Source organism: Sceloporus occidentalis, unplaced genomic scaffold (assembly GCF_023333645.1).
Source record: "Sceloporus occidentalis isolate IW3139 unplaced genomic scaffold, rSceOcc1.0.p SCAF_72, whole genome shotgun sequence".
NCBI classification, from domain to species: domain Eukaryota; kingdom Metazoa; phylum Chordata; class Lepidosauria; order Squamata; family Phrynosomatidae; genus Sceloporus; species Sceloporus occidentalis.
Window position 1 is genome coordinate 4659055 of NW_028317052.1, and position 15967 is coordinate 4675021.

The following is a 15967-nucleotide window of genomic DNA, read 5'->3' on the forward strand; positions in this document are numbered from 1 at the left end:
AATGTGTGCATCTGATGCAGAAATTGTGTTTTTAAATGGCATAATCTTTTTATACACAAAATAAAGAACCAAAAGAGACACAACACTGTGGAACAGATACACTAATATTCTAATACAACAATACGCTACTTAATAGAAGGCAAACAGCGAGGAAGATAGTATGCTGGTAGTGAACGTGTGAGCATCAGAGACTGAGACGATGTCCTAGACAGGTTATCAATATTGAGCCTCTTCCCATTTTTGTTACACTTCTTCTCCCTGTTCCTCCAGGAGTGAGACCCGGAGCAGAACTGGATCTAACCCTTCGCTTGTTTTGGAATTTTGGTCCTTTCACTGTGTTTGTATCTCTGTTGGGCGAGTACAGCTAAGCTTGCGTGTGGTGTGACTCTGGACCCGGATCGGCTCATGCCATGCTAAAGAACCTTTGCCCACCTCCAATCACTGCAGAAGGAAAAATATTAGAATAAAATATTTCTTTGGTCTACCCTATAACTAGCACTCAACATTTACATGGCTATAAATGTGAGAAATCAGCCGTTTTAAGACTTTTATATGCATTTTTTTGTATACATTTAACAAAACATTTTAAACATGTGTTCTCACATATAGCTCCCTGTCTCTTAAATAGTTAAAATTTCCTACGTGCTAACAATATCACAGTATAATATGAAAATGCCGCATTTTATAGTACAGCATTTTTTGGCCTTTAAATCTCACTTTGACAAATGCAAATTTCCAGCCCTCTCTCCAACCGTTGATACCCTCGGCAAATAATTGTCCTTGCACACCTTACTGATTTCACTGTTGCTGTGTTATATATTTTTTTCCCCTGTGTGCAATGCAAAATGTAGGTGGCAAACATATTTTTTTTAATTAAGCATGCTACAATTTTCACATATGCATATTTAACATTTAAAGCTTGTATAAACTTGATTAATGATTATGTTTTGAGTTTGTGCTTCATTGCTGAGCATCAGTTATGACATCGGAATGAACGCATTGAAATTCCAAGCCTGCGACAGCCTGTGTTTAGCTATTCCACGTTCAACTAAACATGTCGAAAGGGCAATTTGGCATCTGTGTTTAGCGCCTAAACATGTATGAATAAAAATTATAAGCGTGTCTCAACCGACAAGCATGTGGTTGAATAAGAATACTTTATTAATACACCATATGGCTATGATACTGTATTTATGAACAGAGGCGATACTGCTGAAACAATTTAGCATTATTTTAGACCCTTTGAGCTTTTAAAGAAGAGACTGCTTTAGCCATTTATAGATATCCAATATATTTCCGTTTAATTAACAAAAAAAAAAATAAGTGTCCATCTCGGAACAAAAAAAGAAGTCCACTTACTTTTAATATTTACATAAAAAATCTAATTCACAAAAACAATTTTGACTTTTCTCAGATTACGTAAAATATGTTAATAGCTTTAATGAGTCATCTGATAATGTTATTTGAAATATCAAAATGGTTTTTAAACACTACAATGCCTTTTTTCTCAATCTGACCTGTCACCTTCTTCGACGCTCGGCATTCTGGGTTTATCCATCATAACAGGATTGGCAAAATTATATCTCCTTATTAATGTGTTCCACTATTTTAGGGGAAACTGATATCATGACAGCTTCCGCAAGAAGACTGGAAAGGGAAGGTATAGATCTGAAGAGGTGTATGAACAATTCACACTTTTCACAAAAACTAGTAAAAAAAGAAATAAGAATAATGAAATCACTATAGAAATTCCTAATATATTACACTTAAAAAAAGCAGATACTGAATGTAATTGTAATGAGAGAACAATCTTATTTAAGTAATAGTTGCTGTTTTGTTCCTGTTCTTTTATTTTCCAAACTTTATTGTCAAAACTTTTTGTTACTAATTAGATGGTTCCTGAACATAATTCACCCTTAAAGTGGATTGTTCGTAAATGGAGTGAGCGTAGAACACAGTGTATCTAGTATTTGTGTAATAGTCACAGGTTATATTTAAATTAAAACTAATAATATATGTCAATCTTGCTGTTGAGGTACGTGTCTCTACCCATAGAATTTCATATAATCATATTCATTGGGATTTTTGAGATGCCAGCAGCAGTATGACACAATTATTACTCATGCATAAAAAACACATATTTCTCTGTTTATAATCTTATGCTTTTATGCCCTATAATCCCTATCAATGCATAACGACACAATCTAGGTACAAATTGAGAAAAATGTCTTATCAATTTAGCAACCAAACAAAAGGTCACATCAGCAGGACTGTTCCGTTGATTGCTATGGGAATTAGGAGCTTGCTGCATGTGTGGCACAATAATTGGCACCCCTATGAAGTCAAATGAGAAAGATATATTTGAAGTATATTCCCAGTGATATTTTAAATTTTTTGTACACCTGGTTGACTAGGAACAAGAAATTGTTCAGCTATGACCTCCTGTTTCACAGCGGTATGAATATTAGAAAACACATAGGCCAGATTCCCTTCATCCCTTCCATTCATCACAATGGTAAAGACCAAGAATTATAGCTGAGATGTGCAGCAATAGGAGCTTCACAAAATGGTGTTGGAAATGGCCATGTCCACCGGCAGGGCAATAATTAAGAAGTTCTAGTCAACCTGGAAGACGATGTGTGTCTATATTGTCTCAACGCGCTATGAAGAGGATGGTTTGAGTAGCCAAAAAATCTCGAAGCATCACACATGGATAATTGTGAAGATAGTTGTGTCTTTGTTTCAGAAAGTCTCCAAAACTACAATCCAACGTTGCCTACATGACCGTAAATTGTTTGGAAGAGTTACATGGAAAAAAGCCTCTAATCTGATCCAAAAACAAACTCAACCGTCTTCAGCTTGCCAGACACTACTGGAACTTCAAATAGTCTGATGAAACCTAAGTAGAACCTTCTGGCAATAAACACCAGAGGTGGATTTAGTGAACACAGAGGTAGCCATATGGAAAAGTACCTCATGCCCACATTTAATATGGTTGTGGCTCTTTAATGATTTAGCAAGGTTTTCTGCCAGAGGACCTAGACATTTTGTTATGATACCTGGCATCATGGACTTTATCAAATATGAACAACACCTGACTATCATATAACCTAATTAAGCAGCTGCTTAGAGTACTCATAAATGCACTGGAAACCCATAATAGATAGTCTAATTTTAATTGATTTCAAGATTATTTGCTAAACTGTGAGATGATGATTTGAGGCACGATAAAATATAACAAAGGGCCAACCCCCTGATATTTTGTAATTGTCCTGTATGGGGCATAGTTAGAAATAGGTTTAGATAATCTCCCATATTTAACCACACAGTGTACATGGTCCGCTACTTTGAAGGGGAAATGGGCTGTGCATTGTCCTTCCTAAGCCATAGTTAAATTGTAAAGATGGCATATTTGATGTTACCACTACTCATGGTTTAATGACTAAACCTAACCCAAAAATATGCATATGTTGGTGTATTTAAGTTCACCAATTGTGTTATACCTGCCCCCACTGAAGCCTCCTATAACCTTGATTCACCCCTGCATGACATCAACATACACCATATAACCAAACTCGTCAAACCAAACTTTGTGCTCGGGGGCACAGTTATGCTGAAACAGGAAAGGGTCTTCCCCAAACTGATGTTACAATCATAATATGTCTCTAATAAATCTACCAGAATAGTGCTGACATAGAAACTTGCTTGACTCACCAGTGCAAGATGAAAGGCACCATGAGTTGTATAGAAAGTGGATAAATTCCTATATTCATAAAATAACTGCATTTAATTGACATTCTTATAGTACTCCATATTTTGTCTTGATTAAAAAAGCCTAGAATGGAAAATGGTGTTCGGAACTGTTCTCTTCAATTTAATGGAATTGTTGTGGGCAATTTTGCCTGATCTAAAAGGCTACTGCAATTATATTCATAGACTGACAAATAAATCTTAATAAAGATGTAAAAATGGCTTTATTCTACATGCATAAATTTTTCAAGGTCCTGTTTGTGATGTGTATGTGCCATTGCCACATAATAATAAAGCCTAATTTTCCAAATGTATTCTGTACCTTGCGTTCCTTGCGTTCCTTGCTTGACCACCTAAGGACAGGGTAAAAATACCAAGAGCTGAGTAATATTAGAAGCGGTGTGCATCTACAGACAATATAAAGTTCATATTAACCTATTAACCAGTCTGAAATATCCTACATGTAAGAAAACCATGATGAATATACAGTATATACTAGACTTGGGCACCAGGGGGCTCTTCGTGTTCGTCTTCGTGCTCGTCTTCGGGGGGGGGGGGAATCTTCGTATTCCGCGAATATTCGCCTGTTCCTGTCTTCGCTTCGGGCGAATATTCGTGGAATTCTTCGTGTTCGGTTTTTCTTCGTTTTTGCCGGTTAAGGGCTTAATACGGGGTTAACGCTGCAGCTCTGGCGCCAGGAGTTTAAATGTCCGTATGAGCAACTCTATTGGTCGTCAGCAGGGGGCTCGTCTGCCAATGGTTGCTGGCGACCAATAGGGTCGCTCGTACAGACTGTTAAACTCCTGGTGCCGTAACTTACCCTGCAGATCCCACTGGTCTCCCTGTTCTATCAGTTAAATGTCCGTACGAGCGACCAATAAAGTCGCTTGTAGGGACATTTAACTGATAGAACAGGGAGACCAGTGGGATCTGCCGGGTAAGTTGCAGCATTGGGGTTAACTTTTTTTTTTAAAGAGTTAAGGGGCCGTGCGAGTGAGCCTCTTGGTCGCTTGCACGGCCCTTTAACCTACGGATTTCCGTTATCTAACGCAGCATCGAAGGGGTTAACGGGAGCGGAAATCCATAGGTTCGCTGTCAGGGGTTACAACTTACAAAGTGTAAATATGAACCTTTAAATAACCCAAGGTGAAAGTGAAACTTACTACATAAGTAATTCCGACATTGTTACAATGTATAAGTTATAGAAACTTCTAAAATTACTTTATGGGAAATGGAACCTTAACAGGTGACATATTCTGGTTTAAAAAACACTCATTATCTTGACAGAACTGAGAGATTGACACTCAGCTCAAAGGAATTAATCTGTCTTTTATTGTACTAAAATCTCAAATACCATCAGTAATCTTTGTGACTAATTATTGTAAATAAAGGTATAGTATCTGTTTTACCTTTAAGATGGAACTCCTTTGCTTGACAGAAAATCTGCATAATTACACGTTTAACACACAACACAGCAGTTCATCATACAAGCAAAGAAGAAACTGTTTATTGTTAACTGTTTATTAATGTTAACACTTATTCAGAAAAGAAAACATTATTTAAATTCTGCAATCTGGAAACACAGCATGTGCAGCTTAGTTGTGTCTACTTAAGGAGCTGGGTGGTCAACTTCAGTTGCATTCCTCCACATAGCAAAACAATTTACAGATTCACTAATCTGTGATATGTTTGTAAGGGCATGCGAGTGCCAGTGACTTTTGAGTTTCACGTGAAGGCATGCAAATGCCCAGTGGGCCACTTGCCAGCATCCCTTTATACACACCTGGTCTGCCTTTATGTGTCAGGGCCTCCAGTCCTGATAGTAAGTCATATGAGTTGATGTGTCTATGTGAGCATTTGTGAAGCTTATGTGATTTGGCCTCTTCTTGCCTCATTTATTCTCTCATCCACCTGCGGCATCTATTCTCAGTGCCTCTCAGAAGGTCTGTTTTTCAGTTAGGGTGTAAGGTTCTAATGTTCAACTTAGACCTACTGTAGTGGGTGTTGGTTTAAAAGTTTGACGGACAATGTATCATTTTAGAGTAGCAAAACCCATTGAATGTCTCTGAATGGGCATGTCATTGAATAGCAAACCATGCAGGTTTAAGACATGGTGTTTTCATTTAACAGAATCCATTGAACATTGATTACTGATCATTTTGAAAATGACACAGACAAACACAGATGTTTTCAATTTACACTCGTGAGTAACCTTATACGATTTTGTCACAGTTTTAATTTTGGGGTGTTGTCTATAAACTAAATAAACCTATGTAATATTTTTACATATAAAATGAACAATACATATACAGAGATATCTTTATCTATCTATCTATCTATCTATCTATCTATCTATCTATCTATCTATATATTACATCATATCTATCTATATCTATATATATCTAAATTTTTTTACATCTTTGCTCTTTTGCTGATTGTCCTGGATTGGTTAAGGTGGCATTTGCAAAGATGAGTAAGGACAATAGGGAGAACTATTTGACAGAAAATTGACTAGAAAGTACTGGTCCTGCCACATGCTGCCACTGATTTCGGTGAGGTGGACTATATATTGCCAAAAACAATTACAATGTTTTACAACCAAAAAGCCAACACTATAATAGTTTCAGTAAAAAAAACTGTAAAAAAAAAGGACCAGCCATGCCAAGCTCACCTTTATAGACAGAGGTCTCCACTCACAACTGATAAGGATACATAAAAGGAATGTCGGGTGGAGAGATACATTTCTACTCATCCCAAAGTACTGAAACTAAGCCACTGCACAAAATAAGGGTTAACTGGTTTCTGACAGAGGTTCACTGCTTTGATGAAAGACTAGCTCTATGCTAAAGCCACATAAAAATATATTTCTATCACTTTGACCAGCTTTGGGAGCTATAATGTTATAGCCAAAAAACTTCTCATTGCATAAACACGGAACTGCTTGAAAAAATGTAAATGTCAAGATGGATCCAACAGAGCTGGCCTGAATCTTATGTCAATAAATGATGTTCACTTATAAGCTGTGATCCATATCTATTACTATGCCCATAGGTCTTGCTTTGTTCTGCTGTGATCAGCAAATCCCAAGTGGCATCAGTGACACACAGCCTTGGAGTGGGTTCTTACTATGTCTCGTCCCAGAAATGTTAGTGTCAAAAACCTCGAGCAGATTCAATAAGTCAAAATGGCCCATTGAACCTCACATGTGCATAGTAACATCACTGCCAGGAGGTACCTTACTGGGAACGCTGAGTGGGATGCAGATGGTGTGCACAATGGGAAACCTGGAAGCTGTGTCATTCTGTGTTTGCTCTGTGACCTCAAAAAGCATTTAATTTAGAGAGGCACCCGATAAAATCTTCAAAAGCATATTCATAAAATATCTTATTTAAACTTTACACAAAGGACACAGATGGAAGACACTTATAAACAATCTGTTGTGCTCAGATCTGAATTAAAAAGAAAAAAGCCTAGTGGAATGATATATTAGTTATTTGAAGGTACAACTCTAAGCTCTGAGAACTATTTTTTTTCCAGAGTATCAGCCCAGCAGCCAATCCATACCAACAAGGCAGGGCTGGTACCTTCTGGCCCGGGGAGCGGTTAGTTACACCCACTGTAACTAACACACACACACACTAAAATACTTACACACTTAACACAGACTAACATACACACTCTCTAACGCACACTATAACACACGCTCTTACCTTGTGTGGACATTTTTATTAATCTTAGCTCATTTTAGATCTTATAATGCATCCATGTAGTTTTCTTTCAAATATGAGACTTGCTTGAAGAAATGCACGGAAGGGTAGCTTTTGCATATAACCAGATTAAGCAATCTAAGAACAGAAGTGAAGAGACCAATGCCATTATATGGATTATTCTGTATAAATATTAAAAATTTGCTCACATTCAGCAGGAAGATTTGATTGGTCGATATGGTTTAAAGAAAAGTTAGTGACTTTAGAGAAAAAAAATATTCACTTTTAAAATAAGTATGCTTTTAATTGTATGATTTTGTTATGTGACGGTAGCCTATTTAAAAGACAATACAGTCATAATATATATATATTATACATTCTCCCCATAACTTTCATAGATAAATATGGAAATGCTTACATTAAAAAATAAAATGACTAATCTTACAAATAGTTAACATCTTCACTAAGGAGTATAAACTGTAAATGTTGCGATTGTGTAGACTGTCATAAAATAATTAAGTTTTAGTAACCTTAGATATTCCAATGAGATGTGTAACAATATAAATCAAAACTGTTTTGATGTATTAACATTCACACATAACATCCATAAAGGTGTCAAACTAAATGAATTCCTGCAAACCTAATGCACACTCATCAAGACTTAGCAAAGAGTATCTGTTACCGAAATTCAAGTGTCATAATTAATGCAAATTCTGCATTAAATATTTTAATGAAGTATTAATAAAGAGCAAGTTCTAGTGTTCGCAGTGTCCTCAGCTATGCTAGACAGGCAGACTTTGTAATATTATTTAATGGATGGGTATTATACATGAACAAATGGAAGATGCATCTGAGTAGGCTATTATAGTCATTCATAAAACTAATGTAAGTATATTTTATAGTTACATTGTATTCAGTGCCTTCTAAATTATCTACTGAGTAAAACATTTGTTATGATCAAAGTGCTATATGAATTAAACACTGGGTTCATGAAAAGGCCCATATCAAGTATGCAGGACAGACCCTGCCATATAGACAGCCTGGTAAGTATGCTATTATATACATCACAAGCCAGTGAATTCTGATTAATAGTCTTAAAGGAACAGTAATGGCAATTGTTGTTTCTGCGTCAAATGCCCTGTGCAGCTGTTAGCCCCAGTTTCCCCATGACTGTGACTTACAATAACAGTGTTTCTAGCAAGTTACTGATGGCATGTGGGATACTGTTGGAATAAATCCTAGACTAAGCCGAAATGGGGAAAAACCAATGAGATGGGTGACTGTCCTTTCAAATGACACAGATGAATTTTAATGTAGATAAATGTAAAGTTATGCACTTTGAGGTAGAGAATCCACAATCAACCTACACCCTAAATGGTAGTGAATTGGGGATAACAACAAATGAGAAAGCTTTGGGAATTTTTATGGATAACAAACTAGGCAACAATGTGCAATGTCAGTCAGCAGTTGCTAAGGCCAGTAAGGATATCATAGCACTAGAAAGGGTGCAGAGGCGGGCTACAAAATTAATAAAAGGAGGGGAACACTTTAGTTATAAAGAAAGGTTAACAAATTTAAATCTGTTTAGTTTACAAAAACGGTGCCTCAGAGGGGATATGATAGCATTATATAAAATTCGGGGCCAATACAAACCATTGTGTGGAAATCTTTTCATAAACAGGACTATGCATAAGGCACGTGGTCACGCTTTTAGACTGGAAGAAAGGAGATTTAGACTAAAGCAGAGGAAAGGGTTTTTTACAGTAAGGACAATAAGGATGTGGAATTCTCTGCCTGCAGAGGTGGTTTTATCGGAGTCTGTACAGACGTTTAAACTGCAACTGGATGAATACTTTGAAAAACGTAATATTCAGGGATATAATCTTTAATTATGGGGAAACAGCTTATTGATCCAAGGAGAAATCTGACTGCCATTTTGGGGTCGAGAAGGATTTTTTTCCCCTGGTTAGTGCAAAATTGGAAAGAGCCAAACTGGGTTTTTCCCTTCTTTGGATCAACAGCAACAAATTAACAGATATAGGAAAGGCTGAACTTGATGGACGCATGTCTTTTTTCAGCCTATATAACTATGTAACTATGTAACAATTTCCAACACATATTCATCCCTTGACTGGCCTGCAGTTAAAACCAATTTACTTATTGCCATGGTTATCTTGATTGATCTATCCATGGTTACCTACATGCTAACATCAATTTTGCTCAAGATATATTTTCATTTTTTCAGTTTACAAAACTGAAATATTTTTGTTGTTGTCCTCATAGCTGAATTACATAATCTAAATCATAAATACCAAAGAAGAAAATTGTATGATTTTGCTATTACCATGACGCAAAGTCATGATTTTATTAAAGACACGGAGGCGAGTATTGCTTAACTCTTTCTTTACTGGAACAAATAGCAGCAATAAAGTTTAACAGAAAAAACAAAGTACACAATATGTGGCCCCAACAGCCAATCACCATACAGTATGCACTATAACATAAGTCTGCTCCCGGAAATCATCCTCTTTCTTTGGTAGGCGAACTTGATCAGCACCACAACACGAGACGTCCACGGAGAGACAAATAACACCAACTGGAGTTGCCGTGGAAAACAGGGCAGGAACGAAGAAGGCGAATGAGAAAATCAGGCTGTAGGAAGACAAGAAAACAGGAATCTACAGGTTAACTCCAGCGTATGGTAAACAGGAAAATCAGGCAAAACCAAAGACTGCAAAATGACCGACAAACGATCCGTAGTAATAAGAGAAAGTATAGTACAAAAAGGACAACCTGTAGATAACATACGTCCGCACACATGACAAGTGACCAAGAATGAATAAACAAAATGAAACCAAGAACATCCCCCCCAGACAAACCATAGGCCAGAGGGTGGGAATGAGTCCCACGCAGTGGAAGAAGGGAGGGAAGCAATACTCGCCTCCGTGTCTTTAATAAAATCATGACTTTGCGTCATGGTAATAGCAAAATCATACAATTTTATGACAAGACACGGAGGCTCCTATTGCAAGTTTAAAGCTGAGCAACAATAGGAGAGAATACATGGGATGACGGACGAAAATAGAACTCCTTAAACGTAGAAGGCCTGGACCAATCCGCTGCCTTCATCAAATCCTCTAAACGGCCACCAAGACTTATGACTTTCGTGGCCACCGCACTGCGAGAGGAATGCGCTCCAAAGACCGAGGTGTCCACACCAGCCAGCCCCAGAACCCTCTTCAACCAACGCGCCAAGGTCGTGGAGGAAACAGGACCAAAAGGAGCCTTGAAGGAAATAAAAAGGTTGGGATGAACTGCCGATCGCAAATGTGCCGTACGCAGTTCATACTCCTTAAGGCAAGCTACAGGACACAAGGAAGGAGTAGAGGGAAAAGCCGGGTAAGAAACAGACTGGATAGAAGTCTTGGTACGCCTGGATATATTGAAAGTAACTCCCGAAGGGTCAAAAGAGCGATTGTCAACATCCAAGGCGCGAACGTCCGCTACCCGTTTGCAGGAAACTAGACACAGCAAGGTAAGTAGTTTAGCCGATAAGTCCTTCAAAGAAAGGGACTCATTGGGCGGCCAAGACGCCAGAAAGGAGAGAACGCAAGAAACATCCCAAGTGGACGAATACCTAGGACGGGGAGGTCTGGTAAGCCGGGCACCCTTCATCAAGCGACAAACCAGAGGATGTTGCCCAATCGGGCACCCGTCAAGACCCGCATGAGAAGCCGAAATTGCCGACCGGTAGACATTGATGGTGCGGTAAGCTCTGCCCTCATCAAAGAGGGATGAAAGAAACTGGAGAACCGCATTTAAAGGTGCAGAAGCGGGATCCAAACCCCGAGCCAAGCACCAACCAGACCAAATTCCCCAAGCTGATTGATAAGCTTTCCTGGTTCCCGGGGCCCATGACGCTGCCAAGAGGCGCGAAGTCGTGTCCGAAATTCCGTGGACAGCCCAAGGTCCCCGGAAAGCAGCCACGCCACCAGGCGTAGCGACCCGTCCAGAATCAGCGGATGGGAATGGCCCTCCGGGTTCAGCAGAAGGAGAGGAGAGTGGGGCAACAACCTGGGTAGATCGATCGCCAGCTCCAACAGTGGAGGAAACCATGGCTGCGACCTCCAAAGCGGGGTGATGAGCACTAGTCGAACACCCTGGCGGCGAACTTGGAGTAAGGTGCGAGGAATCATGGAAAACGGAGGAAAAGCATACTGGGTGCCGCCGGCCCAGTCCTGGGTGAACGCATCCACCGCGAGCGCGTCTGGATCCGGCCTCCAGCTGAAATACCGCGGAAGTTGAGCGTTGAGCCTGGAGGCGAACAGATCCGTAGATAAAGGACCCCAGAGCGACCTGATAGAGTGGAACACCGTTGGATCCAACCTCCAGTCGCTGGAATCCCGTAGATAACGAGAATACCAGTCGGCCACGGAATTGTGTAAACCGGGAAGATACTCCGCCTGGATCACAATGTTCCTGTCGAGACAGAAGTCCCAGAACTGATGAGCCAAATCCGCTAGGGTCTTGGAGTGGGTACCGCCGAAATGGTTGACGTACCGCACCGCGGAAACATTGTCCATCCGGAGCCTGATGCAAACATTGGCCCGATCTTTGGAAAAACTGCGGACCGCAAAGGACCCGGCCAGTAACTCCAGCGAGTTGATGTGAAGACCAGCTTCCTCGAGGGACCATCTGCCTCCTGTAGTGAGTCCCTCGCAATGAGCACCCCAGCCATGCAGGCTGGCATCCGAATCGATGGTAAAATCCGGACGGGGACCCACGATGGCCTTGCCGTTCCACGCCTCCAGATTCCGGATCCACCACCGCAGCTCGACCCGCGAATCGGTGTCCAGGGAAATGAGATCCGCATAGGATGCTCCGCCGCGAAGATGAGCGATTTTCAAGCGTTGGAGCGCCCGATAGTGGAGCGGAGCCGGAAAAACCGCTTGGATCGAAGACGTGAGCAAACCCACAATCCTGGCCAGGCAACGAATGGAGATGGACGGACGTCGCAGAGCGCGAGACAGTTCCTTGCGGATAGAGCGAACCTTGGAAGGCGGAAGACTGAGCATCTCCTGATCCGCATCCACCATGAAGCCCAAAAACTCCATCCTGCGGGAAGGTGTCATACAGGATTTCTCCTCGTTGATGAGGAAACCCAAATCCGAAAGGAACGAGATCGCCAAGTGCAGATGAGACAGCAGAGTGTGACGATCCTGCGCCATGATGAGAATATCGTCCAAGTAAATGATAAGTCTCACCCCTTGCATGCGAAGCCATGACACCACAGGACGAAGCAACTTGGTGAAGCACCATGGAGCCGATGAGAGTCCAAACGGAAGACATGTAAAGCGCCATTTCTGTGCTTTCCAATAGAACTGCAGGAGATCCCGAGACTGTTTCGCTATGGGGACCGTGAGATAGGCATCCTGCAGATCCAACTTCACCATCCAATCGTGCCTTAAGAGGAGGTCGCGGAGTAGATGAATCCCCTCCATCTTGAAATGCCTGTAACGGACCAAAAGGTTCAGAGAACGCAAATTGAGTACCGGGCGGAATCCGCCGCCCTTCTTTTGGACCAGAAACATGTTGCTGACATAACCTGGTGCGTCGTCTGAGGCCGTTTCTATAGCGCCTTTTGCCAACAGCGTGGTCAATTCGGTGTCTATGAGCACCTGGTCCTGTTGAGAAAACAGAATGGGAGAGGGGAGGACCCGCTGATATGGGTGAGATACCAACTCTATCGAGTAGCCTCGGACACAATCTAGGACCCATGAGTCCGCCGTAAGGTCTCTCCAAGATCGGAAAAAATTACGGAGACGACCGCCCACCTGAATCGGGAAAGAAGGGGTGGTTAATAACGTACTCACCATAGGGACGTCGATGACCTCTTCCGGAACCCCTGGATCGCCATGGTCTGGCTCGAGAAGGGAAGAACGGTGAAGGTTGCTTAAACTCCCGTCGTGGAGGAAGTTGCGTGAAGGAGCCTCTGGAAGTTCTGGAGGAACTGAAGGCATTACGGCCGGCCAGACGGCCCCTAAATCTGCCGGCCCTGGTGGAAACCCGCGGTTCAAAAACCCGTTTCATGGACGATTGTGCTTTGTCCAATGCAGTGAAAGCCCCAACAAATTGGCCTAATTCTTTAATAAATGAATCCCCAAACAGAAGACCCTGCGCATCTTTACCCGCCTCCGATAAGGCGAGATTGGCCAATTTAGGCTCCACCTTCAGAAGGATGGCCTTACGTCTCTCGATGCAGAAGGAAGTATTAACATTCCCTGCTATACAAATTGCCCTCTGGATCCACCCCAAGAGGGTGTCTGGGTCTACAGATTCCCCTTTCTCTTTGGCATGGGATGCCAGTTCAAACAATTTTGTCAATGGGCCAAAGACATCTAGGTGCTTATCTTGGCAGGACCTAAGGGCAGACTCTAAACCCTTCCTAGGGTTCCAGCCAGATTTGGCCAAATACTGGACCATTTTGGGATCCACTGAAGGGGTTTCACATACTTTATTGGGGACGATAGGGCGTGGGCATTCCGCACGTAATTTATTTCTCGCGGATTTAGAAAGAGGGCGTCTGACCCACTTTTCAAGATATTGGGCAATGTGGGTAGATGGAACCCATTCGGATGAACGGGGGTGATGGAGACTTTCCGGATCAAAGAGACAGTCACCTTGAGGGTCTACAATCCCTGGAGAGGAGGAAGAGTGAGAGACCCCAGGGTCCTCTTGTTTGGGGGAACCTGGTTCCAAGGAATCAAAAGGTTCCTCATCCAAATCCTCCTCAGAATCAGCGGAATCCTCAATTGGCATTACCTCCTCAGCGGAGTCAGGCTCCGAATCCGAGACCTCGGTGAGTGTCTTGGCACACTTCCACCGCCGCGCCCGTTCTGCCTGGCGCGGATAGGCTCTCTTGCGTGCTGGTACCACGCTATCTAGGGCGGTATGAGCATCGCCATGATCAGTAATTCTGGAGGTCGGAGGATCAAGGTGTTTTAGTTTGGCCACTGCCTTTTTATGTGCCGTCAATTTAGGAGGTGCCAACGCACCTTGGAGAGAGCAGGTATTAATTGCCTGGGCAATAGACTGAGACAAAGTAGATGTCATAGATCCCATAGCCGCTATTATAGCGTCAGACACAGATTTTTGAAATTCCATCTGAGGCCCAGCAGTAGAGGGGAGATTACTACTCCCACTAGGCACAGGCAAAATAGGTTCTGCATCTAAATCCTCAAGGGATAGAACATGATCAGCCTGAGAAGGCACCTCTTTTACAGGCTTAGGCATATTAATGATACAGAAACCCACAGGGGTTTGATAGTAATAACTAATAATTAATCAAATAATAATCAAATAATAACAATGAAATAATGATGAGCCGTTAGCAAGACTCAAACACCTGCAAAGCAGCCAAAACGAGTGTCCCAAAACTACAAACCGCAAAACCGGGAGGTGAACTGAGACCTAAGAAAAGCACCAGGTTGGGAGCTTACCCCTGCCTGGGCGAGCAAAAAACGAGGTCCGGGAGACTGAGGACGACGGAGAACCACCGCGGAGAACAGTCGCGAACGAACTGAGCCGCGTGGAGGAAAGACCGCGAAGAAATAGAAGAGACGCGGCAGACGCGCGCATGCGCGGAAGAACAGTACAGCGTACCAGATACGCAAGGAAGGGAGAAAAGGCCTCGGCAAGTTAGCCGGGAGACGGGAATAAGGTAAGTACCGAGGACCGAAACCGGAGCCCGAAACGGGGAGGGAAACCAAATAAAATGGAGGTTAAACGAACAGGGAGAAACCCAAAAGGGGAACAAAACCAAGGGAATAATAAAAATAATAATAAATAATAATAAAATATGGACCTGCAATAAAGACAGGCAAACAACAGAAACGGAGCAATAATAGAAAATAAGCAATCAAAAGAAATATATATAGAAATCAATATGACCACACGAAGAATAACGAAATACACTGGATTGTACTTATCTGATCCAGTGAGCAGCAAAGAAAGAGGATGATTTCCGAGAGCAGACTTATGTTATAGTGCATACTGTATGGTGATTGGCTGTTGGGGCCACATATTGTGTACTTTGTTTTTTCTGTTAAACTTTATTGCTGCTATTTGTTCCAGTAAAGAAAGAGTTAAGCAATAGGAGCCTCCGTGTCTTGTCATAAAATCAATGGTTGTTGGCGTATGAAAACCAGGTGAAACCACGTATCATCACAATCACAATGAATATGATATACCATTATACTCAATGTAAAGAGGCTAGTTGGTTGGTGGCTAGTGCCAAACCTGAGCTTGTCAGAAACTGCACTTGGCTTGTCAAGCCACACACAAGCCAAGCCCAACTTGACTACACCGTACAGAAAGTTAAGGAAGAAAATATAAGGGAGTTTGCATCTCGAAAACTGGGGGTGTTCTCGGTCTGCAGTAGTCAGTACCTATCAAAAGTGGTCCAAGGAAGGAAAAGTGCTGAACCGCGACAGGGTTATGGGCAGCCAATG